This window comes from Sardina pilchardus, chromosome 6 (genome assembly GCF_963854185.1).
Source record: "Sardina pilchardus chromosome 6, fSarPil1.1, whole genome shotgun sequence".
Classification (NCBI taxonomy): Eukaryota; Metazoa; Chordata; class Actinopteri; order Clupeiformes; family Clupeidae; genus Sardina; species Sardina pilchardus.
Window position 1 is genome coordinate 280,405 of NC_084999.1, and position 22,347 is coordinate 302,751.

Below are 22,347 nucleotides of genomic sequence, written 5' to 3' on the forward strand. Positions count from 1 at the left end.
TGAGCTGTACACGAGTGCACCTGAGCTCTTGCTCTGTGCGGGGCAGGCTGCGGGAGACGGCTTCACAGCAGAAACTGTTTATCTAATCAAATCTCACCAAGGGCCGTTGCTCTTTTGAATCAAGATGAAATAATCTAGTTGCCATTGTTTTCAGAACAAAGACACCTACCTAGTGCTTTCTCGTCGTATTCATTTGACTGATTTTGATGAGAGTTTGAGTTATTTGAAGACGTCTCATCGCCAAAACGAGCACATTTCTTTTCAGGGGCCTTTTCCATGCGGCTCTCTCGTGTCCACCAGCTTTCGCGTCCCATGACAGCGCCAGGGCCTTCGATAGCTCAGTTGGTAGAGCGGAGGACTGTAGGTGAACAACCGGCCATCCTTAGGTCGCTGGTTCGACTCCGGCTCGAAGGAAGCCATGCTTTTTGGTGGTGTCTTTGTCCGTGTCCAGGCCGACGCCGGGCAAAAATCAGCTTTCCCTGACCGGGAATCGAACCCGGGCCGCGGCGGTGAGAGCGCCGAATCCTAACCACTAGACCACCAGGGAGACATGGGGCTTGAGCTGTACACGAGTGCACCTGAGCTCTTGCTCTGTGCGGGGCAGGCTGCGGGAGACGGCTTCACAGCAGAAACTGTTTATCTAATCAAATCTCACCAAGGGCCGTTGCTCTTTTGAATCAAGATGAAATAATCTAGTTGCCATTGTTTTCAGAACAAAGACACCTACCTAGTGCTTTCTCGTCGTATTCATTTGACTGATTTTGATGAGAGTTTGAGTTATTTGAAGACGTCTCATCGCCAAAACGAGCACATTTCTTTTCAGGGGCCTTTTCCATGCGGCTCTCTCGTGTCCACCAGCTTTCGCGTCCCATGACAGCGCCAGGGCCTTCGATAGCTCAGTTGGTAGAGCGGAGGACTGTAGGTGAACAACTGGCCATCCTTAGGTCGCTGGTTCGACTCCGGCTCGAAGGAAGCCATGCTTTTTGGTGGTGTCTTTGTCCGTGTCCAGGCCGACGCCGGGCAAAAATCAGCTTTCCCTGACCGGGAATCGAACCCGGGCCGCGGCGGTGAGAGCGCCGAATCCTAACCACTAGACCACCAGGGAGACATGGGGCTTGAGCTATACACGAGTGCACCTGAGCTCTTGCTCTGTGCGGGGCAGGCTGCGGGAGATGGCTTCACAGCAGAAACTGTTTATCTAATCAAATCTCACCAAGGGCCGTTGCTCTTTTGAATCAAGATGAAATAATCTAGTTGCCATTGTTTTCAGAACAAAGACACCTACCTAGTGCTTTCTCGTCGTATTCATTTGACTGATTTTGATGAGAGTTTGAGTTATTTGAAGACGTCTCATCGCCAAAACGAGCACATTTCTTTTCAGGGGCCTTTTCCATGCGGCTCTCTCGTGTCCACCAGCTTTCGCGTCCCATGACAGCGCCAGGGCCTTCGATAGCTCAGTTGGTAGAGCGGAGGACTGTAGGTGAACAACCGGCCATCCTTAGGTCGCTGGTTCGACTCCGGCTCGAAGGAAGCCATGCTTTATGGTGGTGTCTTTGTCCGTGTCCAGGCCGACGCCGGGCAAAAATCAGCTTTCCCTGACCGGGAATCGAACCCGGGCCGCGGCGGTGAGAGCGCCGAATCCTAACCACTAGACCACCAGGGAGACATGGGGCTTGAGCTGTACACGGGTGAACCTGAGCTCTTGCTCTGTGCGGGGCAGGCTGCGGGAGACTGCTTCACAGCAGAAACTGTTTATCTAATCAAATCTCACCAAGGGCCGTTGCTCTTTTGAATCAAGATGAAATAATCTAGTTGCCATTGTTTTCAGAACAAAGACACCTACCTAGTGCTTTCTCGTCGTATTCATTTGACTGATTTTGATGAGAGTTTGAGTTATTTGAAGACGTCTCATCGCCAAAACGAGCACATTTCTTTTCAGGGGCCTTTTCCATGCGGCTCTCTCGTGTCCACCAGCTTTCGCGTCCCATGACAGCGCCAGGGCCTTCGATAGCTCAGTTGGTAGAGCGGAGGACTGTAGGTGAACAACCGGCCATCCTTAGGTCTCTGGTTCGACTCCGGCTCGAAGGAAGCCATGCTTTTTGGTGGTGTCTTTGTCCGTGTCCAGGCCGACGCCGGGCAAAAATCAGCTTTCCCCGACCGGGAATCGAACCCGGGCCGCGGCGGTGAGAGCGCCGAATCCTAACCACTAGACCACCAGGGAGACATGGGGCTTGAGCTGTACACGGGTGAACCTGAGCTCTTGCTCTGTGCGGGGCAGGCTGCGGGAGACGGCTTCACAGCAGAAACTGTTTATCTAATCAAATCTCACCAAGGGCCGTTGCTCTTTTGAATCAAGATGAAATAATCTAGTTGCCATTGTTTTCAGAACAAAGACACCTACCTAGTGCTTTCTCGTCGTATTCATTTGACTGATTTTGATGAGAGTTTGAGTTATTTGAAGACGTCTCATCGCCAAAACGAGCACATTTCTTTTCAGGGGCCTTTTCCATGCGGCTCTCTCGTGTCCACCAGCTTTCGCGTCCCATGACAGCGCCAGGGCCTTCGATAGCTCAGTTGGTAGAGCGGAGGACTGTAGGTGAACAACCGGCCATCCTTAGGTCGCTGGTTCGACTCCGGCTCGAAGGAAGCCATGCTTTTTGGTGGTGTCTTTGTCCGTGTCCAGGCCGACGCCGGGCAAAAATCAGCTTTCCCTGACCGTGAATCGAACCCGGGCCGCGGCGGTGAGAGCGCCGAATCCTAACCACTAGACCACCAGGGAGACATGGGGCTTGAGCTGTACACGGGTGAACCTGAGCTCTTGCTCTGTGCGGGGCAGGCTGCGGGAGACGGCTTCACAGCAGAAACTGTTTATCTAATCAAATCTCACCAAGGGCCGTTGCTCTTTTGAATCAAGATGAAATAATCTAGTTGCCATTGTTTTCAGAACAAAGACACCTACCTAGTGCTTTCTCGTCGTATTCATTTGACTGATTTTGATGAGAGTTTGAGTTATTTGAAGACGTCTCATCGCCAAAACGAGCACATTTCTTTTCAGGGGCCTTTTCCATGCGGCTCTCTCGTGTCCACCAGCTTTCGCGTCCCATGACAGCGCCAGGGCCTTCGATAGCTCAGTTGGTAGAGCGGAGGACTGTAGGTGAACAACCGGCTATCCTTAGGTCGCTGGTTCGACTCCGGCTCGAAGGAAGCCATGCTTTTTGGTGGTGTCTTTGTCCGTGTCCAGGCCGACGCCGGGCAAAAATCAGCTTTCCCTGACCGGGAATCGAACCCGGGCCGCGGCGGTGAGAGCGCCGAATCCTAACCACTAGACCACCAGGGAGACATGGGGCTTGAGCTGTACACGGGTGAACCTGAGCTCTTGCTCTGTGCGGGGCAGGCTGCGGGAGACGGCTTCACAGCAGAAACTGTTTATCTAATCAAATCTCACCAAGGGCCGTTGCTCTTTTGAATCAAGATGAAATAATCTAGTTGCCATTGTTTTCAGAACAAAGACACCTACCTAGTGCTTTCTCGTCGTATTCATTTGACTGATTTTGATGAGAGTTTGAGTTATTTGAAGACGTCTCATCGCCAAAACGAGCACATTTCTTTTCAGGGGCCTTTTCCATGCGGCTCTCTCGTGTCCACCAGCTTTCGCGTCCCATGACAGCGCCAGGGCCTTCGATAGCTCAGTTGGTAGAGCGGAGGACTGTAGGTGAACAACCGGCCATCCTTAGGTCGCTGGTTCGACTCCGGCTCGAAGGAAGCCATGCTTTTTGGTGGTGTCTTTGTCCGTGTCCAGGCCGACGCCGGGCAAAAATCAGCTTTCCCTGACCGTGAATCGAACCCGGGCCGCGGCGGTGAGAGCGCCGAATCCTAACCACTAGACCACCAGGGAGACATGGGGCTTGAGCTGTACACGAGTGCACCTGAGCTCTTGCTCTGTGCGGGGCAGGCTGCGGGAGACGGCTTCACAGCAGAAACTGTTTATCTAATCAAATCTCACCAAGGGCCGTTGCTCTTTTGAATCAAGATGAAATAATCTAGTTGCCATTGTTTTCAGAACAAAGACACCTACCTAGTGCTTTCTCGTCGTATTCATTTGACTGATTTTGATGAGAGTTTGAGTTATTTGAAGACGTCTCATCGCCAAAACGAGCACATTTCTTTTCAGGGGCCTTTTCCATGCGGCTCTCTCGTGTCCACCAGCTTTCGCGTCCCATGACAGCGCCAGGGCCTTCGATAGCTCAGTTGGTAGAGCGGAGGACTGTAGGTGAACAACCGGCCATCCTTAGGTCGCTGGTTCGACTCCGGCTCGAAGGAAGCCATGCTTTTTGGTGGTGTCTTTGTCCGTGTCCAGGCCGACGCCGGGCAAAAATCAGCTTTCCCTGACCGGGAATCGAACCCGGGCCGCGGCGGTGAGAGCGCCGAATCCTAACCACTAGACCACCAGGGAGACATGGGGCTTGAGCTGTACACGAGTGCACCTGAGCTCTTGCTCTGTGCGGGGCAGGCTGCGGGAGACGGCTTCACAGCAGAAACTGTTTATCTAATCAAATCTCACCAAGGGCCGTTGCTCTTTTGAATCAAGATGAAATAATCTAGTTGCCATTGTTTTCAGAACAAAGACACCTACCTAGTGCTTTCTCGTCGTATTCATTTGACTGATTTTGATGAGAGTTTGAGTTATTTGAAGACGTCTCATCGCCAAAACGAGCACATTTCTTTTCAGGGGCCTTTTCCATGCGGCTCTCTCGTGTCCACCAGCTTTCGCGTCCCATGACAGCGCCAGGGCCTTCGATAGCTCAGTTGGTAGAGCGGAGGACTGTAGGTGAACAACTGGCCATCCTTAGGTCGCTGGTTCGACTCCGGCTCGAAGGAAGCCATGCTTTTTGGTGGTGTCTTTGTCCGTGTCCAGGCCGACGCCGGGCAAAAATCAGCTTTCCCTGACCGGGAATCGAACCCGGGCCGCGGCGGTGAGAGCGCCGAATCCTAACCACTAGACCACCAGGGAGACATGGGGCTTGAGCTATACACGAGTGCACCTGAGCTCTTGCTCTGTGCGGGGCAGGCTGCGGGAGACGGCTTCACAGCAGAAACTGTTTATCTAATCAAATCTCACCAAGGGCCGTTGCTCTTTTGAATCAAGATGAAATAATCTAGTTGCCATTGTTTTCAGAACAAAGACACCTACCTAGTGCTTTCTCGTCGTATTCATTTGACTGATTTTGATGAGAGTTTGAGTTATTTGAAGACGTCTCATCGCCAAAACGAGCACATTTCTTTTCAGGGGCCTTTTCCATGCGGCTCTCTCGTGTCCACCAGCTTTCGCGTCCCATGACAGCGCCAGGGCCTTCGATAGCTCAGTTGGTAGAGCGGAGGACTGTAGGTGAACAACCGGCCATCCTTAGGTCGCTGGTTCGACTCCGGCTCGAAGGAAGCCATGCTTTTTGGTGGTGTCTTTGTCCGTGTCCAGGCCGACGCCGGGCAAAAATCAGCTTTCCCCGACCGGGAATCGAACCCGGGCCGCGGCGGTGAGAGCGCCGAATCCTAACCACTAGACCACCAGGGAGACATGGGGCTTGAGCTGTACACGGGTGAACCTGAGCTCTTGCTCTGTGCGGGGCAGGCTGCGGGAGACGGCTTCACAGCAGAAACTGTTTATCTAATCAAATCTCACCAAGGGCCGTTGCTCTTTTGAATCAAGATGAAATAATCTAGTTGCCATTGTTTTCAGAACAAAGACACCTACCTAGTGCTTTCTCGTCGTATTCATTTGACTGATTTTGATGAGAGTTTGAGTTATTTGAAGACGTCTCATCGCCAAAACGAGCACATTTCTTTTCAGGGGCCTTTTCCATGCGGCTCTCTCGTGTCCACCAGCTTTCGCGTCCCATGACAGCGCCAGGGCCTTCGATAGCTCAGTTGGTAGAGCGGAGGACTGTAGGTGAACAACCGGCTATCCTTAGGTCGCTGGTTCGACTCCGGCTCGAAGGAAGCCATGCTTTTTGGTGGTGTCTTTGTCCGTGTCCAGGCCGACGCCGGGCAAAAATCAGCTTTCCCTGACCGGGAATCGAACCCGGGCCGCGGCGGTGAGAGCGCCGAATCCTAACCACTAGACCACCAGGGAGACATGGGGCTTGAGCTGTACACGGGTGAACCTGAGCTCTTGCTCTGTGCGGGGCAGGCTGCGGGAGACGGCTTCACAGCAGAAACTGTTTATCTAATCAAATCTCACCAAGGGCCGTTGCTCTTTTGAATCAAGATGAAATAATCTAGTTGCCATTGTTTTCAGAACAAAGACACCTACCTAGTGCTTTCTCGTCGTATTCATTTGACTGATTTTGATGAGAGTTTGAGTTATTTGAAGACGTCTCATCGCCAAAACGAGCACATTTCTTTTCAGGGGCCTTTTCCATGCGGCTCTCTCGTGTCCACCAGCTTTCGCGTCCCATGACAGCGCCAGGGCCTTCGATAGCTCAGTTGGTAGAGCGGAGGACTGTAGGTGAACAACCGGCCATCCTTAGGTCGCTGGTTCGACTCCGGCTCGAAGGAAGCCATGCTTTTTGGTGGTGTCTTTGTCCGTGTCCAGGCCGACGCCGGGCAAAAATCAGCTTTCCCTGACCGTGAATCGAACCCGGGCCGCGGCGGTGAGAGCGCCGAATCCTAACCACTAGACCACCAGGGAGACATGGGGCTTGAGCTGTACACGAGTGCACCTGAGCTCTTGCTCTGTGCGGGGCAGGCTGCGGGAGACGGCTTCACAGCAGAAACTGTTTATCTAATCAAATCTCACCAAGGGCCGTTGCTCTTTTGAATCAAGATGAAATAATCTAGTTGCCATTGTTTTCAGAACAAAGACACCTACCTAGTGCTTTCTCGTCGTATTCATTTGACTGATTTTGATGAGAGTTTGAGTTATTTGAAGACGTCTCATCGCCAAAACGAGCACATTTCTTTTCAGGGGCCTTTTCCATGCGGCTCTCTCGTGTCCACCAGCTTTCGCGTCCCATGACAGCGCCAGGGCCTTCGATAGCTCAGTTGGTAGAGCGGAGGACTGTAGGTGAACAACCGGCCATCCTTAGGTCGCTGGTTCGACTCCGGCTCGAAGGAAGCCATGCTTTTTGGTGGTGTCTTTGTCCGTGTCCAGGCCGACGCCGGGCAAAAATCAGCTTTCCCTGACCGGGAATCGAACCCGGGCCGCGGCGGTGAGAGCGCTGAATCCTAACCACTAGACCACCAGGGAGACATGGGGCTTGAGCTGTACACGAGTGCACCTGAGCTCTTGCTCTGTGCGGGGCAGGCTGCGGGAGACGGCTTCACAGCAGAAACTGTTTATCTAATCAAATCTCACCAAGGGCCGTTGCTCTTTTGAATCAAGATGAAATAATCTAGTTGCCATTGTTTTCAGAACAAAGACACCTACCTAGTGCTTTCTCGTCGTATTCATTTGACTGATTTTGATGAGAGTTTGAGTTATTTGAAGACGTCTCATCGCCAAAACGAGCACATTTCTTTTCAGGGGCCTTTTCCATGCGGCTCTCTCGTGTCCACCAGCTTTCGCGTCCCATGACAGCGCCAGGGCCTTTGATAGCTCAGTTGGTAGAGCGGAGGACTGTAGGTGAACAACCGGCCATCCTTAGGTCGCTGGTTCGACTCCGGCTCGAAGGAAGCCATGCTTTTTGGTGGTGTCTTTGTCCGTGTCCAGGCCGACGCCGGGCAAAAATCAGCTTTCCCTGACCGGGAATCGAACCCGGGCCGCGGCGGTGAGAGCGCCGAATCCTAACCACTAGACCACCAGGGAGACATGGGGCTTGAGCTGTACACGGGTGAACCTGAGCTCTTGCTCTGTGCGGGGCAGGCTGCGGGAGACGGCTTCACAGCAGAAACTGTTTATCTAATCAAATCTCACCAAGGGCCGTTGCTCTTTTGAATCAAGATGAAATAATCTAGTTGCCATTGTTTTCAGAACAAAGACACCTACCTAGTGCTTTCTCGTCGTATTCATTTGACTGATTTTGATGAGAGTTTGAGTTATTTGAAGACGTCTCATCGCCAAAACGAGCACATTTCTTTTCAGGGGCCTTTTCCATGCGGCTCTCTCGTGTCCACCAGCTTTCGCGTCCCATGACAGCGCCAGGGCCTTCGATAGCTCAGTTGGTAGAGCGGAGGACTGTAGGTGAACAACCGGCCATCCTTAGGTCGCTGGTTCGACTCCGGCTCGAAGGAAGCCATGCTTTTTGGTGGTGTCTTTGTCCGTGTCCAGGCCGACGCCGGGCAAAAATCAGCTTTCCCTGACCGGGAATCGAACCCGGGCCGCGGCGGTGAGAGCGCCGAATCCTAACCACTAGACCACCAGGGAGACATGGGGCTTGAGCTGTACACGAGTGCACCTGAGCTCTTGCTCTGTGCGGGGCAGGCTGCGGGAGACGGCTTCACAGCAGAAACTGTTTATCTAATCAAATCTCACCAAGGGCCGTTGCTCTTTTGAATCAAGATGAAATAATCTAGTTGCCATTGTTTTCAGAACAAAGACACCTACCTAGTGCTTTCTCGTCGTATTCATTTGACTGATTTTGATGAGAGTTTGAGTTATTTGAAGACGTCTCATCGCCAAAACGAGCACATTTCTTTTCAGGGGCCTTTTCCATGCGGCTCTCTCGTGTCCACCAGCTTTCGCGTCCCATGACAGCGCCAGGGCCTTCGATAGCTCAGTTGGTAGAGCGGAGGACTGTAGGTGAACAACCGGCCATCCTTAGGTCGCTGGTTCGACTCCGGCTCGAAGGAAGCCATGCTTTATGGTGGTGTCTTTGTCCGTGTCCAGGCCGACGCCGGGCAAAAATCAGCTTTCCCTGACCGGGAATCGAACCCGGGCCGCGGCGGTGAGAGCGCCGAATCCTAACCACTAGACCACCAGGGAGACATGGGGCTTGAGCTGTACACGAGTGCACCTGAGCTCTTGCTCTGTGCGGGGCAGGCTGCGGGAGACGGCTTCACAGCAGAAACTGTTTATCTAATCAAATCTAACCAAGGGCCGTTGCTCTTTTGAATCAAGATGAAATAATCTAGTTGCCATTGTTTTCAGAACAAAGACACCTACCTAGTGCTTTCTCGTCGTATTCATTTGACTGATTTTGATGAGAGTTTGAGTTATTTGAAGACGTCTCATCGCCAAAACGAGCACATTTCTTTTCAGGGGCCTTTTCCATGCGGCTCTCTCGTGTCCACCAGCTTTCGCGTCCCATGACAGCGCCAGGGCCTTCGATAGCTCAGTTGGTAGAGCGGAGGACTGTAGGTGAACAACCGGCCATCCTTAGGTCGCTGGTTCGACTCCGGCTCGAAGGAAGCCATGCTTTATGGTGGTGTCTTTGTCCGTGTCCAGGCCGACGCCGGGCAAAAATCAGCTTTCCCTGACCGGGAATCGAACCCGGGCCGCGGCGGTGAGAGCGCCGAATCCTAACCACTAGACCACCAGGGAGAAATGGGGCTTGAGCTGTACACGAGTGCACCTGAGCTCTTGCTCTGTGCGGGGCAGGCTGCGGGAGACGGCTTCACAGCAGAAACTGTTTATCTAATCAAATCTAACCAAGGGCCGTTGCTCTTTTGAATCAAGATGAAATAATCTAGTTGCCATTGTTTTCAGAACAAAGACACCTACCTAGTGCTTTCTCGTCGTATTCATTTGACTGATTTTGATGAGAGTTTGAGTTATTTGAAGACGTCTCATCGCCAAAACGAGCACATTTCTTTTCAGGGGCCTTTTCCATACGGCTCTCTCGTGTCCACCAGCTTTCGCGTCCCATGACAGCGCCAGGGCCTTCGATAGCTCAGTTGGTAGAGCGGAGGACTGTAGGTGAACAACCGGCCATCCTTAGGTCGCTGGTTCGACTCCGGCTCGAAGGAAGCCATGCTTTTTGGTGGTGTCTTTGTCCGTGTCCAGGCCGACGCCGGGCAAAAATCAGCTTTCCCTGACCGGGAATCGAACCCGGGCCGCGGCGGTGAGAGCGCCGAATCCTAACCACTAGACCACCAGGGAGACATGGGGCTTGAGCTGTACACGGGTGAACCTGAGCTCTTGCTCTGTGCGGGGCAGGCTGCGGGAGACGGCTTCACAGCAGAAACTGTTTATCTAATCAAATCTCACCAAGGGCCGTTGCTCTTTTGAATCAAGATGAAATAATCTAGTTGCCATTGTTTTCAGAACAAAGACACCTACCTAGTGCTTTCTCGTCGTATTCATTTGACTGATTTTGATGAGAGTTTGAGTTATTTGAAGACGTCTCATCGCCAAAACGAGCACATTTCTTTTCAGGGGCCTTTTCCATGCGGCTCTCTCGTGTCCACCAGCTTTCGCGTCCCATGACAACGCCAGGGCCTTCGATAGCTCAGTTGGTAGAGCGGAGGACTGTAGGTGAACAACCGGCCATCCTTAGGTCGCTGGTTCGACTCCGGCTCGAAGGAAGCCATGCTTTTTGGTGGTGTCTTTGTCCGTGTCCAGGCCGACGCCGGGCAAAAATCAGCTTTCCCTGACCGGGAATCGAACCCGGGCCGCGGCGGTGAGAGCGCCGAATCCTAACCACTAGACCACCAGGGAGACATGGGGCTTGAGCTGTACACGGGTGAACCTGAGCTCTTGCTCTGTGCGGGGCAGGCTGCGGGAGACGGCTTCACAGCAGAAACTGTTTATCTAATCAAATCTCACCAAGGGCCGTTGCTCTTTTGAATCAAGATGAAATAATCTAGTTGCCATTGTTTTCAGAACAAAGACACCTACCTAGTGCTTTCTCGTCGTATTCATTTGACTGATTTTGATGAGAGTTTGAGTTATTTGAAGACGTCTCATCGCCAAAACGAGCACATTTCTTTTCAGGGGCCTTTTCCATGCGGCTCTCTCGTGTCCACCAGCTTTCGCGTCCCTTGACAGCGCCAGGGCCTTCGATAGCTCAGTTGGTAGAGCGGAGGACTGTAGGTGAACAACCGGCCATCCTTAGGTCGCTGGTTCGACTCCGGCTCGAAGGAAGCCATGCTTTTTGGTGGTGTCTTTGTCCGTGTCCAGGCCGACGCCGGGCAAAAATCAGCTTTCCCTGACCGGGAATCGAACCCGGGCCGCGGCGGTGAGAGCGCCGAATCCTAACCACTAGACCACCAGGGAGACATGGGGCTTGAGCTGTACACGAGTGCACCTGAGCTCTTGCTCTGTGCGGGGCAGGCTGCGGGAGACGGCTTCACAGCAGAAACTGTTTATCTAATCAAATCTCACCAAGGGCCGTTGCTCTTTTGAATCAAGATGAAATAATCTAGTTGCCATTGTTTTCAGAACAAAGACACCTACCTAGTGCTTTCTCGTCGTATTCATTTGACTGATTTTGATGAGAGTTTGAGTTATTTGAAGACGTCTCATCGCCAAAACGAGCACATTTCTTTTCAGGGGCCTTTTCCATGCGGCTCTCTCGTGTCCACCAGCTTTCGCGTCCCATGACAGCGCCAGGGCCTTCGATAGCTCAGTTGGTAGAGCGGAGGACTATAGGTGAACAACCGGCCATCCTTAGGTCGCTGGTTCGACTCCGGCTCGAAGGAAGCCATACTTTTTGGTGGTGTCTTTGTCCGTGTCCAGGCCGACGCCGGGCAAAAATCAGCTTTCCCTGACCGGGAATCGAACCCGGGCCGCGGCGGTGAGAGCGCCGAATCCTAACCACTAGACCACCAGGGAGACATGGGGCTTGAGCTGTACACGAGTGCACCTGAGCTCTTGCTCTGTGCGGGGCAGGCTGCGGGAGACGGCTTCACAGCAGAAACTGTTTATCTAATCAAATCTAACCAAGGGCCGTTGCTCTTTTGAATCAAGATGAAATAATCTAGTTGCCATTGTTTTCAGAACAAAGACACCTACCTAGTGCTTTCTCGTCGTATTCATTTGACTGATTTTGATGAGAGTTTGAGTTATTTGAAGACGTCTCATCGCCAAAACGAGCACATTTCTTTTCAGGGGCCTTTTCCATGCGGCTCTCTCGTGTCCACCAGCTTTCGCGTCCCATGACAGCGCCAGGGCCTTCGATAGCTCAGTTGGTAGAGCGGAGGACTGTAGGTGAACAACCGGCCATCCTTAGGTCGCTGGTTCGACTCCGGCTCGAAGGAAGCCATGCTTTTTGGTGGTGTCTTTGTCCGTGTCCAGGCCGACGCCGGGCAAAAATCAGCTTTCCCTGACCGGGAATCGAACCCGGGCCGCGGCGGTGAGAGCGCCGAATCCTAACCACTAGACCACCAGGGAGACATGGGGCTTGAGCTGTACACGGGTGAACCTGAGCTCTTGCTCTGTGCGGGGCAGGCTGCGGGAGACGGCTTCACAGCAGAAACTGTTTATCTAATCAAATCTCACCAAGGGCCGTTGCTCTTTTGAATCAAGATGAAATAATCTAGTTGCCATTGTTTTCAGAACAAAGACACCTACCTAGTGCTTTCTCGTCGTATTCATTTGACTGATTTTGATGAGAGTTTGAGTTATTTGAAGACGTCTCATCGCCAGAACGAGCACATTTCTTTTCAGGGGCCTTTTCCATGCGGCTCTCTCGTGTCCACCAGCTTTCGCGTCCCATGACAGCGCCAGGGCCTTCGATAGCTCAGTTGGTAGAGCGGAGGACTGTAGGTGAACAACCGGCCATCCTTAGGTCGCTGGTTCGACTCCGGCTCGAAGGAAGCCATGCTTTTTGGTGGTGTCTTTGTCCGTGTCCAGGCCGACGCCGGGCAAAAATCAGCTTTCCCTGACCGGGAATCAAACTCGGGCCGCGGCGGTGAGAGCGCCGAATCCTAACCACTAGACCACCAGGGAGACATGGGGCTTGAGCTGTACACGAGTGCACCTGAGCTCTTGCTCTGTGCGGGGCAGGCTGCGGGAGACGGCTTCACAGCAGAAACTGTTTATCTAATCAAATCTCACCAAGGGCCGTTGCTCTTTTGAATCAAGATGAAATAATCTAGTTGCCATTGTTTTCAGAACAAAGACACCTACCTAGTGCTTTCTCGTCGTATTCATTTGACTGATTTTGATGAGAGTTTGAGTTATTTGAAGACGTCTCATCGCCAAAACGAGCACATTTCTTTTCAGGGGCCTTTTCCATGCGGCTCTCTCGTGTCCACCAGCTTTCGCGTCCCATGACAGCGCCAGGGCCTTCGATAGCTCAGTTGGTAGAGCGGAGGACTGTAGGTGAACAACCGGCCATCCTTAGGTCGCTTGTTCGACTCCGGCTCGAAGGAAGCCATGCTTTTTGGTGGTGTCTTTGTCCGTGTCCAGGCCGACGCCGGGCAAAAATCAGCTTTCCCTGACCGGGAATCGAACCCGGGCCGCGGCGGTGAGAGCGCCGAATCCTAACCACTAGACCACCAGGGAGACATGGGGCTTGAGCTGTACACGGGTGAACATGAGCTCTTGCTCTGTGCGGGGCAGGCTGCGGGAGACGGCTTCACAGCAGAAACTGTTTATCTAATCAAATCTCACCAAGGGCCGTTGCTCTTTTGAATCAAGATGAAATAATCTAGTTGCCATTGTTTTCAGAACAAAGACACCTACCTAGTGCTTTCTCGTCGTATTCATTTGACTGATTTTGATGAGAGTTTGAGTTATTTGAAGACGTCTCATCGCCAAAACGAGCACATTTCTTTTCAGGGGCCTTTTCCATGCGGCTCTCTCGTGTACACCAGCTTTCGCGTCCCATGACAGCGCCAGGGCCTTCGATAGCTCAGTTGGTAGAGCGGAGGACTGTAGGTGAACAACCGGCCATCCTTAGGTCGCTGGTTCGACTCCGGCTCGAAGGAAGCCATGCTTTTTGGTGGTGTCTTTGTCCGTGTCCAGGCCGACGCCGGGCAAAAATCAGCTTTCCCTGACCGGGAATCGAACCCGGGCCGCGGCGGTGAGAGCGCCGAATCCTAACCACTAGACCACCAGGGAGACATGGGGCTTGAGCTGTACACGGGTGAACCTGAGCTCTTGCTCTGTGCGGGGCAGGCTGCGGGAGACGGCTTCACAGCAGAAACTGTTTATCTAATCAAATCTCACCAAGGGCCGTTGCTCTTTTGAATCAAGATGAAATAATCTAGTTGCCATTGTTTTCAGAACAAAGACACCTACCTAGTGCTTTCTCGTCGTATTCATTTGACTGATTTTGATGAGAGTTTGAGTTATTTGAAGACGTCTCATCGCCAAAACGAGCACATTTCTTTTCAGGGGCCTTTTCCATGCGGCTCTCTCGTGTCCACCAGCTTTCGCGTCCCATGACAGCGCCAGGGCCTTCGATAGCTCAGTTGGTAGAGCGGAGGACTGTAGGTGAACAACCGGCCATCCTTAGGTCGCTGGTTCGACTCCGGCTCGAAGGAAGCCATGCTTTTTGGTGGTGTCTTTGTCCGTGTCCAGGCCGACGCCGGGCAAAAATCAGCTTTCCCTGACCGGGAATCGAACCCGGGCCGCGGCGGTGAGAGCGCCGAATCCTAACCACTAGACCACCAGGGAGACATGGGGCTTGAGCTGTACACGGGTGAACCTGAGCTCTTGCTCTGTGCGGGGCAGGCTGCGGGAGACGGCTTCACAGCAGAAACTGTTTATCTAATCAAATCTCACCAAGGGCCGTTGCTCTTTTGAATCAAGATGAAATAATCTAGTTGCCATTGTTTTCAGAACAAAGACACCTACCTAGTGCTTTCTCGTCGTATTCATTTGACTGATTTTGATGAGAGTTTGAGTTATTTGAAGACGTCTCATCGCCAAAACGAGCACATTTCTTTTCAGGGGCCTTTTCCATGCGGCTCTCTCGTGTCCACCAGCTTTCGCGTCCCATGACAGCGCCAGGGCCTTCGATAGCTCAGTTGGTAGAGCGGAGGACTGTAGGTGAACAACCGGCCATCCTTAGGTCGCTGGTTCGACTCCGGCTCGAAGGAAGCCATGCTTTTTGGTGGTGTCTTTGTCCGTGTCCAGGCCGACGCCGGGCAAAAATCAGCTTTCCCTGACCGGGAATCGAACCCGGGCCGCGGCGGTGAGAGCGCCGAATCCTAACCACTAGACCACCAGGGAGACATGGGGCTTGAGCTGTACACGAGTGCACCTGAGGTCTTGCTCTGTGCGGGGCAGGCTGCGGGAGACGGCTTCACAGCAGAAACTGTTTATCTAATCAAATCTCACCAAGGGCCGTTGCTCTTTTGAATCAAGATGAAATAATCTAGTTGCCATTGTTTTCAGAACAAAGACACCTACCTAGTGCTTTCTCGTCGTATTCATTTGACTGATTTTGATGAGAGTTTGAGTTATTTGAAGACGTCTCATCGCCAAAACGAGCACATTTCTTTTCAGGGGCCTTTTCCATGCGGCTCTCTCGTGTCCACCAGCTTTCGCGTCCCATGACAGTGCCAGGGCCTTCGATAGCTCAGTTGGTAGAGCGGAGGACTGTAGGTGAACAACCGGCCATCCTTAGGTCGCTTGTTCGACTCCGGCTCGAAGGAAGCCATGCTTTTTGGTGGTGTCTTTGTCCGTGTCCAGGCCGACGCCGGGCAAAAATCAGCTTTCCCTGACCGGGAATCGAACCCGGGCCGCGGCGGTGAGAGCGCCGAATCCTAACCACTAGACCACCAGGGAGACATGGGGCTTGAGCTGTACACGGGTGAACCTGAGCTCTTGCTCTGTGCGGGGCAGGCTGCGGGAGACGGCTTCACAGCAGAAACTGTTTATCTAATCAAATCTCACCAAGGGCCGTTGCTCTTTTGAATCAAGATGAAATAATCTAGTTGCCATTGTTTTCAGAACAAAGACACCTACCTAGTGCTTTCTCGTCGTATTCATTTGACTGATTTTGATGAGAGTTTGAGTTATTTGAAGACGTCTCATCGCCAAAACGAGCACATTTCTTTTCAGGGGCCTTTTCCATGCGGCTCTCTCGTGTCCACCAGCTTTCGCGTCCCATGACAGCGCCAGGGCCTTCGATAGCTCAGTTGGTAGAGCGGAGGACTGTAGGTGAACAACCGGCCATCCTTAGGTCGCTGGTTCGACTCCGGCTCGAAGGAAGCCATGCTTTTTGGTGGTGTCTTTGTCCGTGTCCAGGCCGACGCCGGGCAAAAATCAGCTTTCCCTGACCGGGAATCGAACCCGGGCCGCGGCGGTGAGAGCGCCGAATCCTAACCACTAGACCACCAGGGAGACATGGGGCTTGAGCTGTACACGGGTGAACCTGAGCTCTTGCTCTGTGCGGGGCAGGCTGCGGGAGACGGCTTCACAGCAGAAACTGTTTATCTAATCAAATCTCACCAAGGGCCGTTGCTCTTTTGAATCAAGATGAAATAATCTAGTTGCCATTGTTTTCAGAACAAAGACACCTACCTAGTGCTTTCTCGTCGTATTCATTTGACTGATTTTGATGAGAGTTTGAGTTATTTGAAGACGTCTCATCGCCAAAACGAGCACATTTCTTTTCAGGGGCCTTTTCCATGCGGCTCTCTCGTGTCCACCAGCTTTCGCGTCCCATGACAGCGCCAGGGCCTTCGATAGCTCAGTTGGTAGAGCGGAGGACTGTAGGTGAACAACCGGCCATCCTTAGGTCGCTGGTTCGACTCCGGCTCGAAGGAAGCCATGCTTTTTGGTGGTGTCTTTGTCCGTGTCCAGGCCGACGCCGGGCAAAAATCAGCTTTCCCTGACCGGGAATCGAACCCGGGCCGCGGCGGTGAGAGCGCCGAATCCTAACCACTAGACCACCAGGGAGACATGGGGCTTGAGCTGTACACGGGTGAACCTGAGCTCTTGCTCTGTGCGGGGCAGGCTGCGGGAGACGGCTTCACAGCAGAAACTGTTTATCTAATCAAATCTCACCAAGGGCCGTTGCTCTTTTGAATCAAGATGAAATAATCTAGTTGCCATTGTTTTCAGAACAAAGACACCTACCTAGTGCTTTCTCGTCGTATTCATTTGACTGATTTTGATGAGAGTTTGAGTTATTTGAAGACGTCTCATCGCCAAAACGAGCACATTTCTTTTCAGGGGCCTTTTCCATGCGGCTCTCTCGTGTCCACCAGCTTTCGCGTCCCATGACAGCGCCAGGGCTTTCGATAGCTCAGTTGGTAGAGCGGAGGACTGTAGGTGAACAACCGGCCATCCTTAGCTCGCTGGTTCGACTCCGGCTCGAAGGAAGCCATGCTTTTTGGTGGTGTCTTTGTCCGTGTCCAGGCCGACGCCGGGCAAAAATCAGCTTTCCCTGACCGGGAATCGAACCCGGGCCGCGGCGGTGAGAGCGCCGAATCCTAACCACTAGACCACCAGGGAGACATGGGGCTTGAGCTGTACACGAGTGCACCTGAGCTCTTGCTCTGTGCGGGGCAGGCTGCGGGAGACGGCTTCACAGCAGAAACTGTTTATCTAATCAAATCTCACCAAGGGCCGTTGCTCTTTTGAATCAAGATGAAATAATCTAGTTGCCATTGTTTTCAGAACAAAGACACCTACCTAGTGCTTTCTCGTCGTATTCATTTGACTGATTTTGATGAGAGTTTGAGTTATTTGAAGACGTCTCATCGCCAAAACGAGCACATTTCTTTTCAGGGGCCTTTTCCATGCGGCTCTCTCGTGTCCACCAGCTTTCGCGTCCCATGACAGCGCCAGGGCCTTCGATAGCTCAGTTGGTAGAGCGGAGGACTGTAGGTGAACAACCGGCCATCCTTAGGTCGCTGGTTCGACTCCGGCTCGAAGGAAGCCATGCTTTATGGTGGTGTCTTTGTCCGTGTCCAGGCCGACGCCGGGCAAAAATCAGCTTTCCCTGACCGGGAATCGAACCCGGGCCGCGGCGGTGAGAGCGCCGAATCCTAACCACTAGACCACCAGGGAGACATAGGGCTTGAGCTGTACACGGGTGAACCTGAGCTCTTGCTCTGTGCGGGGCAGGCTGCGGGAGACGGCTTCACAGCAGAAACTGTTTATCTAATCAAATCTCACCAAGGGCCGTTGCTCTTTTGAATCAAGATGAAATAATCTAGTTGCCATTGTTTTCAGAACAAAGACACCTACCTAGTGCTTTCTCGTCGTATTCATTTGACTGATTTTGATGAGAGTTTGAGTTATTTGAAGACGTCTCATCGCCAAAACGAGCACATTTCTTTTCAGGGGCCTTTTCCATGCGGCTCTCTCGTGTCCACCAGCTTTCGCGTCCCATGACAGCGCCAGGGCTTTCGATAGCTCAGTTGGTAGAGCGGAGGACTGTAGGTGAACAACCGGCCATCCTTAGGTCGCTGGTTCGACTCCGGCTCGAAGGAAGCCATGCTTTTTGGTGGTGTCTTTGTCCGTGTCCAGGCCGACGCCGGGCAAAAATCAGCTTTCCCTGACCGGGAATCGAACCCGGGCCGCGGCGGTGAGAGCGCCGAATCCTAACCACTAGACCACCAGGGAGACATGGGGCTTGAGCTGTACACGAGTGCACCTGAGCTCTTGCTCTGTGCGGGGCAGGCTGCGGGAGACGGCTTCACAGCAGAAACTGTTTATCTAATCAAATCTCACCAAGGGCCGTTGCTCTTTTGAATCAAGATGAAATAATCTAGTTGCCATTGTTTTCAGAACAAAGACACCTACCTAGTGCTTTCTCGTCGTATTCATTTGACTGATTTTGATGAGAGTTTGAGTTATTTGAAGACGTCTCATCGCCAAAACGAGCACATTTCTTTTCAGGGGCCTTTTCCATGCGGCTCTCTCGTGTCCACCAGCTTTCGCGTCCCATGACAGCGCCAGGGCCTTCGATAGCTCAGTTGGTAGAGCGGAGGACTGTAGGTGAACAACCGGCCATCCTTAGGTCGCTGGTTCGACTCCGGCTCGAAGGAAGCCATGCTTTTTGGTGGTGTCTTTGTCCGTGTCCAGGCCGACGCCGGGCAAAAATCAGCTTTCCCTGACCGGGAATCGAACCCGGGCCGCGGCGGTGAGAGCGCCGAATCCTAACCACTAGACCACCAGGGAGACATGGGGCTTGAGCTGTACACGGGTGAACCTGAGCTCTTGCTCTGTGCGGGGCAGGCTGCGGGAGACGGCTTCACAGCAAAAACTGTTTATCTAATCAAATCTCACCAAGGGCCGTTGCTCTTTTGAATCAAGATGAAATAATCTAGTTGCCATTGTTTTCAGAACAAAGACACCTACCTAGTGCTTTCTCGTCGTATTCATTTGACTGATTTTGATGAGAGTTTGAGTTATTTGAAGACGTCTCATCGCCAAAACGAGCACATTTCTTTTCAGGGGCCTTTTCCATGCGGCTCTCTCGTGTCCACCAGCTTTCGCGTCCCATGACAGCGCCAGGGCCTTCGATAGCTCAGTTGGTAGAGCGGAGGACTGTAGGTGAACAACCGGCCATCCTTAGGTCGCTTGTTCGACTCCGGCTCGAAGGAAGCCATGCTTTTTGGTGGTGTCTTTGTCCGTGTCCAGGCCGACGCCGGGCAAAAATCAGCTTTCCCTGACCGGGAATCGAACCCGGGCCGCGGCGGTGAGAGCGCCGAATCCTAACCACTAGACCACCAGGGAGACATGGGGCTTGAGCTGTACACGGGTGAACATGAGCTCTTGCTCTGTGCGGGGCAGGCTGCGGGAGACGGCTTCACAGCAGAAACTGTTTATCTAATCAAATCTCACCAAGGGCCGTTGCTCTTTTGAATCAAGATGAAATAATCTAGTTGCCATTGTTTTCAGAACAAAGACACCTACCTAGTGCTTTCTCGTCGTATTCATTTGACTGATTTTGATGAGAGTTTGAGTTATTTGAAGACGTCTCATCGCCAAAACGAGCACATTTCTTTTCAGGGGCCTTTTCCATGCGGCTCTCTCGTGTCCACCAGCTTTCGCGTCCCATGACAGCGCCAGGGCCTTCGATAGCTCAGTTGGTAGAGCGGAGGACTGTAGGTGAACAACCGGCCATCCTTAGGTCGCTGGTTCGACTCCGGCTCGAAGGAAGCCATGCTTTTTGGTGGTGTCTTTGTCCGTGTCCAGGCCGACGCCGGGCAAAAATCAGCTTTCCCTGACCGGGAATCGAACCCGGGCCGCGGCGGTGAGAGCGCCGAATCCTAACCACTAGACCACCAGGGAGACATGGGGCTTGAGCTGTACACGGGTGAACCTGAGCTCTTGCTCTGTGCGGGGCAGGCTGCGGGAGACGGCTTCACAGCAGAAACTGTTTATCTAATCAAATCTCACCAAGGGCCGTTGCTCTTTTGAATCAAGATGAAATAATCTAGTTGCCATTGTTTTCAGAACAAAGACACCTACCTAGTGCTTTCTCGTCGTATTCATTTGACTGATTTTGATGAGAGTTTGAGTTATTTGAAGACGTCTCATCGCCAAAACGAGCACATTTCTTTTCAGGGGCCTTTTCCATGCGGCTCTCTCGTGTCCACCAGCTTTCGCGTCCCATGACAGCGCCAGGGCCTTCGATAGCTCAGTTGGTAGAGCGGAGGACTGTAGGTGAACAACCGGCCATCCTTAGGTCGCTGGTTCGACTCCGGCTCGAAGGAAGCCATGCTTTTTGGTGGTGTCTTTGTCCGTGTCCAGGCCGACGCCGGGCAAAAATCAGCTTTCCCTGACCGGGAATCGAACCCGGGCCGCGGCGGTGAGAGCGCCGAATCCTAACCACTAGACCACCAGGGAGACATGGGGCTTGAGCTGTACACGGGTGAACCTGAGCTCTTGCTCTGTGCGGGGCAGGCTGCGGGAGACGGCTTCACAGCAGAAACTGTTTATCTAATCAAATCTCACCAAGGGCCGTTGCTCTTTTGAATCAAGATGAAATAATCTAGTTGCCATTGTTTTCAGAACAAAGACACCTACCTAGTGCTTTCTCGTCGTATTCATTTGACTGATTTTGATGAGAGTTTGAGTTATTTGAAGACGTCTCATCGCCAAAACGAGCACATTTCTTTTCAGGGGCCTTTTCCATGCGGCTCTCTCGTGTCCACCAGCTTTCGCGTCCCATGACAGCGCCAGGGCCTTCGATAGCTCAGTTGGTAGAGCGGAGGACTGTAGGTGAACAACCGGCCATCCTTAGGTCGCTGGTTCGACTCCGGCTCGAAGGAAGCCATGCTTTTTGGTGGTGTCTTTGTCCGTGTCCAGGCCGACGCCGGGCAAAAATCAGCTTTCCCTGACCGGGAATCGAACCCGGGCCGCGGCGGTGAGAGCGCCGAATCCTAACCACTAGACCACCAGGGAGACATGGGGCTTGAGCTGTACACGGGTGAACCTGAGCTCTTGCTCTGTGCGGGGCAGGCTGCGGGAGACGGCTTCACAGCAAAAACTGTTTATCTAATCAAATCTCACCAAGGGCCGTTGCTCTTTTGAATCAAGATGAAATAATCTAGTTGCCATTGTTTTCAGAACAAAGACACCTACCTAGTGCTTTCTCGTCGTATTCATTTGACTGATTTTGATGAGAGTTTGAGTTATTTGAAGACGTCTCATCGCCAAAACGAGCACATTTCTTTTCAGGGGCCTTTTCCATGCGGCTCTCTCGTGTCCACCAGCTTTCGCGTCCCATGACAGCGCCAGGGCCTTCGATAGCTCAGTTGGTAGAGCGGAGGACTGTAGGTGAACAACCGGCCATCCTTAGGTCGCTTGTTCGACTCCGGCTCGAAGGAAGCCATGCTTTTTGGTGGTGTCTTTGTCCGTGTCCAGGCCGACGCCGGGCAAAAATCAGCTTTCCCTGACCGGGAATCGAACCCGGGCCGCGGCGGTGAGAGCGCCGAATCCTAACCACTAGACCACCAGGGAGACATGGGGCTTGAGCTGTACACGGGTGAACATGAGCTCTTGCTCTGTGCGGGGCAGGCTGCGGGAGACGGCTTCACAGCAGAAACTGTTTATCTAATCAAATCTCACCAAGGGCCGTTGCTCTTTTGAATCAAGATGAAATAATCTAGTTGCCATTGTTTTCAGAACAAAGACACCTACCTAGTGCTTTCTCGTCGTATTCATTTGACTGATTTTGATGAGAGTTTGAGTTATTTGAAGACGTCTCATCGCCAAAACGAGCACATTTCTTTTCAGGGGCCTTTTCCATGCGGCTCTCTCGTGTCCACCAGCTTTCGCGTCCCATGACAGCGCCAGGGCCTTCGATAGCTCAGTTGGTAGAGCGGAGGACTGTAGGTGAACAACCGGCCATCCTTAGGTCGCTGGTTCGACTCCGGCTCGAAGGAAGCCATGCTTTTTGGTGGTGTCTTTGTCCGTGTCCAGGCCGACGCCGGGCAAAAATCAGCTTTCCCTGACCGGGAATCGAACCCGGGCCGCGGCGGTGAGAGCGCCGAATCCTAACCACTAGACCACCAGGGAGACATGGGGCTTGAGCTGTACACGGGTGAACCTGAGCT

At 52.7% G+C, this 22,347-nt stretch overlaps 65 non-coding genes across 65 annotated transcripts; 32 read left to right on the forward strand and 33 right to left on the reverse strand.

Annotated features, from left to right (window-relative positions):
* The first annotated feature begins 327 nt into the window (after positions 1–327).
* On the forward strand, positions 328–414 carry trnay-gua (transfer RNA tyrosine (anticodon GUA)). The gene is given in 2 exon segments: positions 328–364; positions 379–414. It is a non-coding gene; the product is annotated as a tRNA-Tyr (tRNA).
* Positions 415–475: 61 nt separating this feature from the next.
* On the reverse strand, positions 476–547 carry trnae-cuc (transfer RNA glutamic acid (anticodon CUC)). The gene has a single exon. It is a non-coding gene; the product is annotated as a tRNA-Glu (tRNA).
* Positions 548–885: 338 nt separating this feature from the next.
* On the forward strand, positions 886–972 carry trnay-gua (transfer RNA tyrosine (anticodon GUA)). Its single transcript is given in 2 exon segments — positions 886–922; positions 937–972. It is a non-coding gene; the product is annotated as a tRNA-Tyr (tRNA).
* A 61-nt stretch (positions 973–1,033) lies between these two features.
* trnae-cuc (transfer RNA glutamic acid (anticodon CUC)) lies at positions 1,034–1,105 on the reverse strand. The gene has a single exon. It is a non-coding gene; the product is annotated as a tRNA-Glu (tRNA).
* Positions 1,106–1,443: 338 nt separating this feature from the next.
* On the forward strand, positions 1,444–1,530 carry trnay-gua (transfer RNA tyrosine (anticodon GUA)). The gene is given in 2 exon segments: positions 1,444–1,480; positions 1,495–1,530. It is a non-coding gene; the product is annotated as a tRNA-Tyr (tRNA).
* A 61-nt stretch (positions 1,531–1,591) lies between these two features.
* trnae-cuc (transfer RNA glutamic acid (anticodon CUC)) lies at positions 1,592–1,663 on the reverse strand. The gene has a single exon. It is a non-coding gene; the product is annotated as a tRNA-Glu (tRNA).
* An 896-nt stretch (positions 1,664–2,559) lies between these two features.
* trnay-gua (transfer RNA tyrosine (anticodon GUA)) lies at positions 2,560–2,646 on the forward strand. The gene is given in 2 exon segments: positions 2,560–2,596; positions 2,611–2,646. It is a non-coding gene; the product is annotated as a tRNA-Tyr (tRNA).
* Positions 2,647–3,117: 471 nt separating this feature from the next.
* trnay-gua (transfer RNA tyrosine (anticodon GUA)) lies at positions 3,118–3,204 on the forward strand. Its single transcript is given in 2 exon segments — positions 3,118–3,154; positions 3,169–3,204. It is a non-coding gene; the product is annotated as a tRNA-Tyr (tRNA).
* A 61-nt stretch (positions 3,205–3,265) lies between these two features.
* Positions 3,266–3,337, reverse strand: trnae-cuc (transfer RNA glutamic acid (anticodon CUC)). The gene has a single exon. It is a non-coding gene; the product is annotated as a tRNA-Glu (tRNA).
* A 338-nt stretch (positions 3,338–3,675) lies between these two features.
* On the forward strand, positions 3,676–3,762 carry trnay-gua (transfer RNA tyrosine (anticodon GUA)). Its single transcript is given in 2 exon segments — positions 3,676–3,712; positions 3,727–3,762. It is a non-coding gene; the product is annotated as a tRNA-Tyr (tRNA).
* A 471-nt stretch (positions 3,763–4,233) lies between these two features.
* On the forward strand, positions 4,234–4,320 carry trnay-gua (transfer RNA tyrosine (anticodon GUA)). Its single transcript is given in 2 exon segments — positions 4,234–4,270; positions 4,285–4,320. It is a non-coding gene; the product is annotated as a tRNA-Tyr (tRNA).
* A 61-nt stretch (positions 4,321–4,381) lies between these two features.
* trnae-cuc (transfer RNA glutamic acid (anticodon CUC)) lies at positions 4,382–4,453 on the reverse strand. The gene has a single exon. It is a non-coding gene; the product is annotated as a tRNA-Glu (tRNA).
* A 338-nt stretch (positions 4,454–4,791) lies between these two features.
* On the forward strand, positions 4,792–4,878 carry trnay-gua (transfer RNA tyrosine (anticodon GUA)). Its single transcript is given in 2 exon segments — positions 4,792–4,828; positions 4,843–4,878. It is a non-coding gene; the product is annotated as a tRNA-Tyr (tRNA).
* A 61-nt stretch (positions 4,879–4,939) lies between these two features.
* Positions 4,940–5,011, reverse strand: trnae-cuc (transfer RNA glutamic acid (anticodon CUC)). The gene has a single exon. It is a non-coding gene; the product is annotated as a tRNA-Glu (tRNA).
* Positions 5,012–5,349: 338 nt separating this feature from the next.
* On the forward strand, positions 5,350–5,436 carry trnay-gua (transfer RNA tyrosine (anticodon GUA)). Its single transcript is given in 2 exon segments — positions 5,350–5,386; positions 5,401–5,436. It is a non-coding gene; the product is annotated as a tRNA-Tyr (tRNA).
* Positions 5,437–5,907: 471 nt separating this feature from the next.
* Positions 5,908–5,994, forward strand: trnay-gua (transfer RNA tyrosine (anticodon GUA)). Its single transcript is given in 2 exon segments — positions 5,908–5,944; positions 5,959–5,994. It is a non-coding gene; the product is annotated as a tRNA-Tyr (tRNA).
* A 61-nt stretch (positions 5,995–6,055) lies between these two features.
* Positions 6,056–6,127, reverse strand: trnae-cuc (transfer RNA glutamic acid (anticodon CUC)). The gene has a single exon. It is a non-coding gene; the product is annotated as a tRNA-Glu (tRNA).
* A 338-nt stretch (positions 6,128–6,465) lies between these two features.
* Positions 6,466–6,552, forward strand: trnay-gua (transfer RNA tyrosine (anticodon GUA)). Its single transcript is given in 2 exon segments — positions 6,466–6,502; positions 6,517–6,552. It is a non-coding gene; the product is annotated as a tRNA-Tyr (tRNA).
* A 471-nt stretch (positions 6,553–7,023) lies between these two features.
* trnay-gua (transfer RNA tyrosine (anticodon GUA)) lies at positions 7,024–7,110 on the forward strand. Its single transcript is given in 2 exon segments — positions 7,024–7,060; positions 7,075–7,110. It is a non-coding gene; the product is annotated as a tRNA-Tyr (tRNA).
* A 619-nt stretch (positions 7,111–7,729) lies between these two features.
* Positions 7,730–7,801, reverse strand: trnae-cuc (transfer RNA glutamic acid (anticodon CUC)). The gene has a single exon. It is a non-coding gene; the product is annotated as a tRNA-Glu (tRNA).
* Positions 7,802–8,139: 338 nt separating this feature from the next.
* Positions 8,140–8,226, forward strand: trnay-gua (transfer RNA tyrosine (anticodon GUA)). Its single transcript is given in 2 exon segments — positions 8,140–8,176; positions 8,191–8,226. It is a non-coding gene; the product is annotated as a tRNA-Tyr (tRNA).
* Positions 8,227–8,287: 61 nt separating this feature from the next.
* Positions 8,288–8,359, reverse strand: trnae-cuc (transfer RNA glutamic acid (anticodon CUC)). Its single transcript has one exon. It is a non-coding gene; the product is annotated as a tRNA-Glu (tRNA).
* A 338-nt stretch (positions 8,360–8,697) lies between these two features.
* trnay-gua (transfer RNA tyrosine (anticodon GUA)) lies at positions 8,698–8,784 on the forward strand. The gene is given in 2 exon segments: positions 8,698–8,734; positions 8,749–8,784. It is a non-coding gene; the product is annotated as a tRNA-Tyr (tRNA).
* Positions 8,785–8,845: 61 nt separating this feature from the next.
* On the reverse strand, positions 8,846–8,917 carry trnae-cuc (transfer RNA glutamic acid (anticodon CUC)). Its single transcript has one exon. It is a non-coding gene; the product is annotated as a tRNA-Glu (tRNA).
* A 338-nt stretch (positions 8,918–9,255) lies between these two features.
* trnay-gua (transfer RNA tyrosine (anticodon GUA)) lies at positions 9,256–9,342 on the forward strand. The gene is given in 2 exon segments: positions 9,256–9,292; positions 9,307–9,342. It is a non-coding gene; the product is annotated as a tRNA-Tyr (tRNA).
* Positions 9,343–9,403: 61 nt separating this feature from the next.
* Positions 9,404–9,475, reverse strand: trnae-cuc (transfer RNA glutamic acid (anticodon CUC)). The gene has a single exon. It is a non-coding gene; the product is annotated as a tRNA-Glu (tRNA).
* Positions 9,476–9,813: 338 nt separating this feature from the next.
* trnay-gua (transfer RNA tyrosine (anticodon GUA)) lies at positions 9,814–9,900 on the forward strand. Its single transcript is given in 2 exon segments — positions 9,814–9,850; positions 9,865–9,900. It is a non-coding gene; the product is annotated as a tRNA-Tyr (tRNA).
* Positions 9,901–9,961: 61 nt separating this feature from the next.
* On the reverse strand, positions 9,962–10,033 carry trnae-cuc (transfer RNA glutamic acid (anticodon CUC)). Its single transcript has one exon. It is a non-coding gene; the product is annotated as a tRNA-Glu (tRNA).
* A 338-nt stretch (positions 10,034–10,371) lies between these two features.
* Positions 10,372–10,458, forward strand: trnay-gua (transfer RNA tyrosine (anticodon GUA)). Its single transcript is given in 2 exon segments — positions 10,372–10,408; positions 10,423–10,458. It is a non-coding gene; the product is annotated as a tRNA-Tyr (tRNA).
* Positions 10,459–10,519: 61 nt separating this feature from the next.
* On the reverse strand, positions 10,520–10,591 carry trnae-cuc (transfer RNA glutamic acid (anticodon CUC)). Its single transcript has one exon. It is a non-coding gene; the product is annotated as a tRNA-Glu (tRNA).
* Positions 10,592–10,929: 338 nt separating this feature from the next.
* On the forward strand, positions 10,930–11,016 carry trnay-gua (transfer RNA tyrosine (anticodon GUA)). Its single transcript is given in 2 exon segments — positions 10,930–10,966; positions 10,981–11,016. It is a non-coding gene; the product is annotated as a tRNA-Tyr (tRNA).
* A 61-nt stretch (positions 11,017–11,077) lies between these two features.
* Positions 11,078–11,149, reverse strand: trnae-cuc (transfer RNA glutamic acid (anticodon CUC)). The gene has a single exon. It is a non-coding gene; the product is annotated as a tRNA-Glu (tRNA).
* A 338-nt stretch (positions 11,150–11,487) lies between these two features.
* Positions 11,488–11,574, forward strand: trnay-aua (transfer RNA tyrosine (anticodon AUA)). Its single transcript is given in 2 exon segments — positions 11,488–11,524; positions 11,539–11,574. It is a non-coding gene; the product is annotated as a tRNA-Tyr (tRNA).
* A 61-nt stretch (positions 11,575–11,635) lies between these two features.
* On the reverse strand, positions 11,636–11,707 carry trnae-cuc (transfer RNA glutamic acid (anticodon CUC)). The gene has a single exon. It is a non-coding gene; the product is annotated as a tRNA-Glu (tRNA).
* Positions 11,708–12,045: 338 nt separating this feature from the next.
* On the forward strand, positions 12,046–12,132 carry trnay-gua (transfer RNA tyrosine (anticodon GUA)). Its single transcript is given in 2 exon segments — positions 12,046–12,082; positions 12,097–12,132. It is a non-coding gene; the product is annotated as a tRNA-Tyr (tRNA).
* Positions 12,133–12,193: 61 nt separating this feature from the next.
* Positions 12,194–12,265, reverse strand: trnae-cuc (transfer RNA glutamic acid (anticodon CUC)). The gene has a single exon. It is a non-coding gene; the product is annotated as a tRNA-Glu (tRNA).
* A 338-nt stretch (positions 12,266–12,603) lies between these two features.
* On the forward strand, positions 12,604–12,690 carry trnay-gua (transfer RNA tyrosine (anticodon GUA)). The gene is given in 2 exon segments: positions 12,604–12,640; positions 12,655–12,690. It is a non-coding gene; the product is annotated as a tRNA-Tyr (tRNA).
* Positions 12,691–13,309: 619 nt separating this feature from the next.
* trnae-cuc (transfer RNA glutamic acid (anticodon CUC)) lies at positions 13,310–13,381 on the reverse strand. The gene has a single exon. It is a non-coding gene; the product is annotated as a tRNA-Glu (tRNA).
* A 338-nt stretch (positions 13,382–13,719) lies between these two features.
* On the forward strand, positions 13,720–13,806 carry trnay-gua (transfer RNA tyrosine (anticodon GUA)). Its single transcript is given in 2 exon segments — positions 13,720–13,756; positions 13,771–13,806. It is a non-coding gene; the product is annotated as a tRNA-Tyr (tRNA).
* Positions 13,807–13,867: 61 nt separating this feature from the next.
* On the reverse strand, positions 13,868–13,939 carry trnae-cuc (transfer RNA glutamic acid (anticodon CUC)). The gene has a single exon. It is a non-coding gene; the product is annotated as a tRNA-Glu (tRNA).
* Positions 13,940–14,277: 338 nt separating this feature from the next.
* Positions 14,278–14,364, forward strand: trnay-gua (transfer RNA tyrosine (anticodon GUA)). Its single transcript is given in 2 exon segments — positions 14,278–14,314; positions 14,329–14,364. It is a non-coding gene; the product is annotated as a tRNA-Tyr (tRNA).
* Positions 14,365–14,425: 61 nt separating this feature from the next.
* On the reverse strand, positions 14,426–14,497 carry trnae-cuc (transfer RNA glutamic acid (anticodon CUC)). The gene has a single exon. It is a non-coding gene; the product is annotated as a tRNA-Glu (tRNA).
* A 338-nt stretch (positions 14,498–14,835) lies between these two features.
* Positions 14,836–14,922, forward strand: trnay-gua (transfer RNA tyrosine (anticodon GUA)). The gene is given in 2 exon segments: positions 14,836–14,872; positions 14,887–14,922. It is a non-coding gene; the product is annotated as a tRNA-Tyr (tRNA).
* A 61-nt stretch (positions 14,923–14,983) lies between these two features.
* On the reverse strand, positions 14,984–15,055 carry trnae-cuc (transfer RNA glutamic acid (anticodon CUC)). Its single transcript has one exon. It is a non-coding gene; the product is annotated as a tRNA-Glu (tRNA).
* A 486-nt stretch (positions 15,056–15,541) lies between these two features.
* trnae-cuc (transfer RNA glutamic acid (anticodon CUC)) lies at positions 15,542–15,613 on the reverse strand. The gene has a single exon. It is a non-coding gene; the product is annotated as a tRNA-Glu (tRNA).
* Positions 15,614–15,951: 338 nt separating this feature from the next.
* On the forward strand, positions 15,952–16,038 carry trnay-gua (transfer RNA tyrosine (anticodon GUA)). The gene is given in 2 exon segments: positions 15,952–15,988; positions 16,003–16,038. It is a non-coding gene; the product is annotated as a tRNA-Tyr (tRNA).
* Positions 16,039–16,099: 61 nt separating this feature from the next.
* Positions 16,100–16,171, reverse strand: trnae-cuc (transfer RNA glutamic acid (anticodon CUC)). Its single transcript has one exon. It is a non-coding gene; the product is annotated as a tRNA-Glu (tRNA).
* A 338-nt stretch (positions 16,172–16,509) lies between these two features.
* trnay-gua (transfer RNA tyrosine (anticodon GUA)) lies at positions 16,510–16,596 on the forward strand. Its single transcript is given in 2 exon segments — positions 16,510–16,546; positions 16,561–16,596. It is a non-coding gene; the product is annotated as a tRNA-Tyr (tRNA).
* Positions 16,597–16,657: 61 nt separating this feature from the next.
* On the reverse strand, positions 16,658–16,729 carry trnae-cuc (transfer RNA glutamic acid (anticodon CUC)). Its single transcript has one exon. It is a non-coding gene; the product is annotated as a tRNA-Glu (tRNA).
* A 486-nt stretch (positions 16,730–17,215) lies between these two features.
* trnae-cuc (transfer RNA glutamic acid (anticodon CUC)) lies at positions 17,216–17,287 on the reverse strand. The gene has a single exon. It is a non-coding gene; the product is annotated as a tRNA-Glu (tRNA).
* A 338-nt stretch (positions 17,288–17,625) lies between these two features.
* On the forward strand, positions 17,626–17,712 carry trnay-gua (transfer RNA tyrosine (anticodon GUA)). Its single transcript is given in 2 exon segments — positions 17,626–17,662; positions 17,677–17,712. It is a non-coding gene; the product is annotated as a tRNA-Tyr (tRNA).
* Positions 17,713–17,773: 61 nt separating this feature from the next.
* trnae-cuc (transfer RNA glutamic acid (anticodon CUC)) lies at positions 17,774–17,845 on the reverse strand. The gene has a single exon. It is a non-coding gene; the product is annotated as a tRNA-Glu (tRNA).
* Positions 17,846–18,331: 486 nt separating this feature from the next.
* On the reverse strand, positions 18,332–18,403 carry trnae-cuc (transfer RNA glutamic acid (anticodon CUC)). The gene has a single exon. It is a non-coding gene; the product is annotated as a tRNA-Glu (tRNA).
* A 338-nt stretch (positions 18,404–18,741) lies between these two features.
* On the forward strand, positions 18,742–18,828 carry trnay-gua (transfer RNA tyrosine (anticodon GUA)). Its single transcript is given in 2 exon segments — positions 18,742–18,778; positions 18,793–18,828. It is a non-coding gene; the product is annotated as a tRNA-Tyr (tRNA).
* Positions 18,829–18,889: 61 nt separating this feature from the next.
* trnae-cuc (transfer RNA glutamic acid (anticodon CUC)) lies at positions 18,890–18,961 on the reverse strand. The gene has a single exon. It is a non-coding gene; the product is annotated as a tRNA-Glu (tRNA).
* Positions 18,962–19,447: 486 nt separating this feature from the next.
* Positions 19,448–19,519, reverse strand: trnae-cuc (transfer RNA glutamic acid (anticodon CUC)). The gene has a single exon. It is a non-coding gene; the product is annotated as a tRNA-Glu (tRNA).
* A 338-nt stretch (positions 19,520–19,857) lies between these two features.
* trnay-gua (transfer RNA tyrosine (anticodon GUA)) lies at positions 19,858–19,944 on the forward strand. The gene is given in 2 exon segments: positions 19,858–19,894; positions 19,909–19,944. It is a non-coding gene; the product is annotated as a tRNA-Tyr (tRNA).
* A 61-nt stretch (positions 19,945–20,005) lies between these two features.
* Positions 20,006–20,077, reverse strand: trnae-cuc (transfer RNA glutamic acid (anticodon CUC)). The gene has a single exon. It is a non-coding gene; the product is annotated as a tRNA-Glu (tRNA).
* Positions 20,078–20,415: 338 nt separating this feature from the next.
* trnay-gua (transfer RNA tyrosine (anticodon GUA)) lies at positions 20,416–20,502 on the forward strand. Its single transcript is given in 2 exon segments — positions 20,416–20,452; positions 20,467–20,502. It is a non-coding gene; the product is annotated as a tRNA-Tyr (tRNA).
* Positions 20,503–20,563: 61 nt separating this feature from the next.
* trnae-cuc (transfer RNA glutamic acid (anticodon CUC)) lies at positions 20,564–20,635 on the reverse strand. Its single transcript has one exon. It is a non-coding gene; the product is annotated as a tRNA-Glu (tRNA).
* Positions 20,636–20,973: 338 nt separating this feature from the next.
* trnay-gua (transfer RNA tyrosine (anticodon GUA)) lies at positions 20,974–21,060 on the forward strand. Its single transcript is given in 2 exon segments — positions 20,974–21,010; positions 21,025–21,060. It is a non-coding gene; the product is annotated as a tRNA-Tyr (tRNA).
* Positions 21,061–21,121: 61 nt separating this feature from the next.
* Positions 21,122–21,193, reverse strand: trnae-cuc (transfer RNA glutamic acid (anticodon CUC)). Its single transcript has one exon. It is a non-coding gene; the product is annotated as a tRNA-Glu (tRNA).
* A 486-nt stretch (positions 21,194–21,679) lies between these two features.
* Positions 21,680–21,751, reverse strand: trnae-cuc (transfer RNA glutamic acid (anticodon CUC)). Its single transcript has one exon. It is a non-coding gene; the product is annotated as a tRNA-Glu (tRNA).
* Positions 21,752–22,089: 338 nt separating this feature from the next.
* On the forward strand, positions 22,090–22,176 carry trnay-gua (transfer RNA tyrosine (anticodon GUA)). Its single transcript is given in 2 exon segments — positions 22,090–22,126; positions 22,141–22,176. It is a non-coding gene; the product is annotated as a tRNA-Tyr (tRNA).
* Positions 22,177–22,237: 61 nt separating this feature from the next.
* Positions 22,238–22,309, reverse strand: trnae-cuc (transfer RNA glutamic acid (anticodon CUC)). Its single transcript has one exon. It is a non-coding gene; the product is annotated as a tRNA-Glu (tRNA).
* Positions 22,310–22,347: the final 38 nt, after the last annotated feature.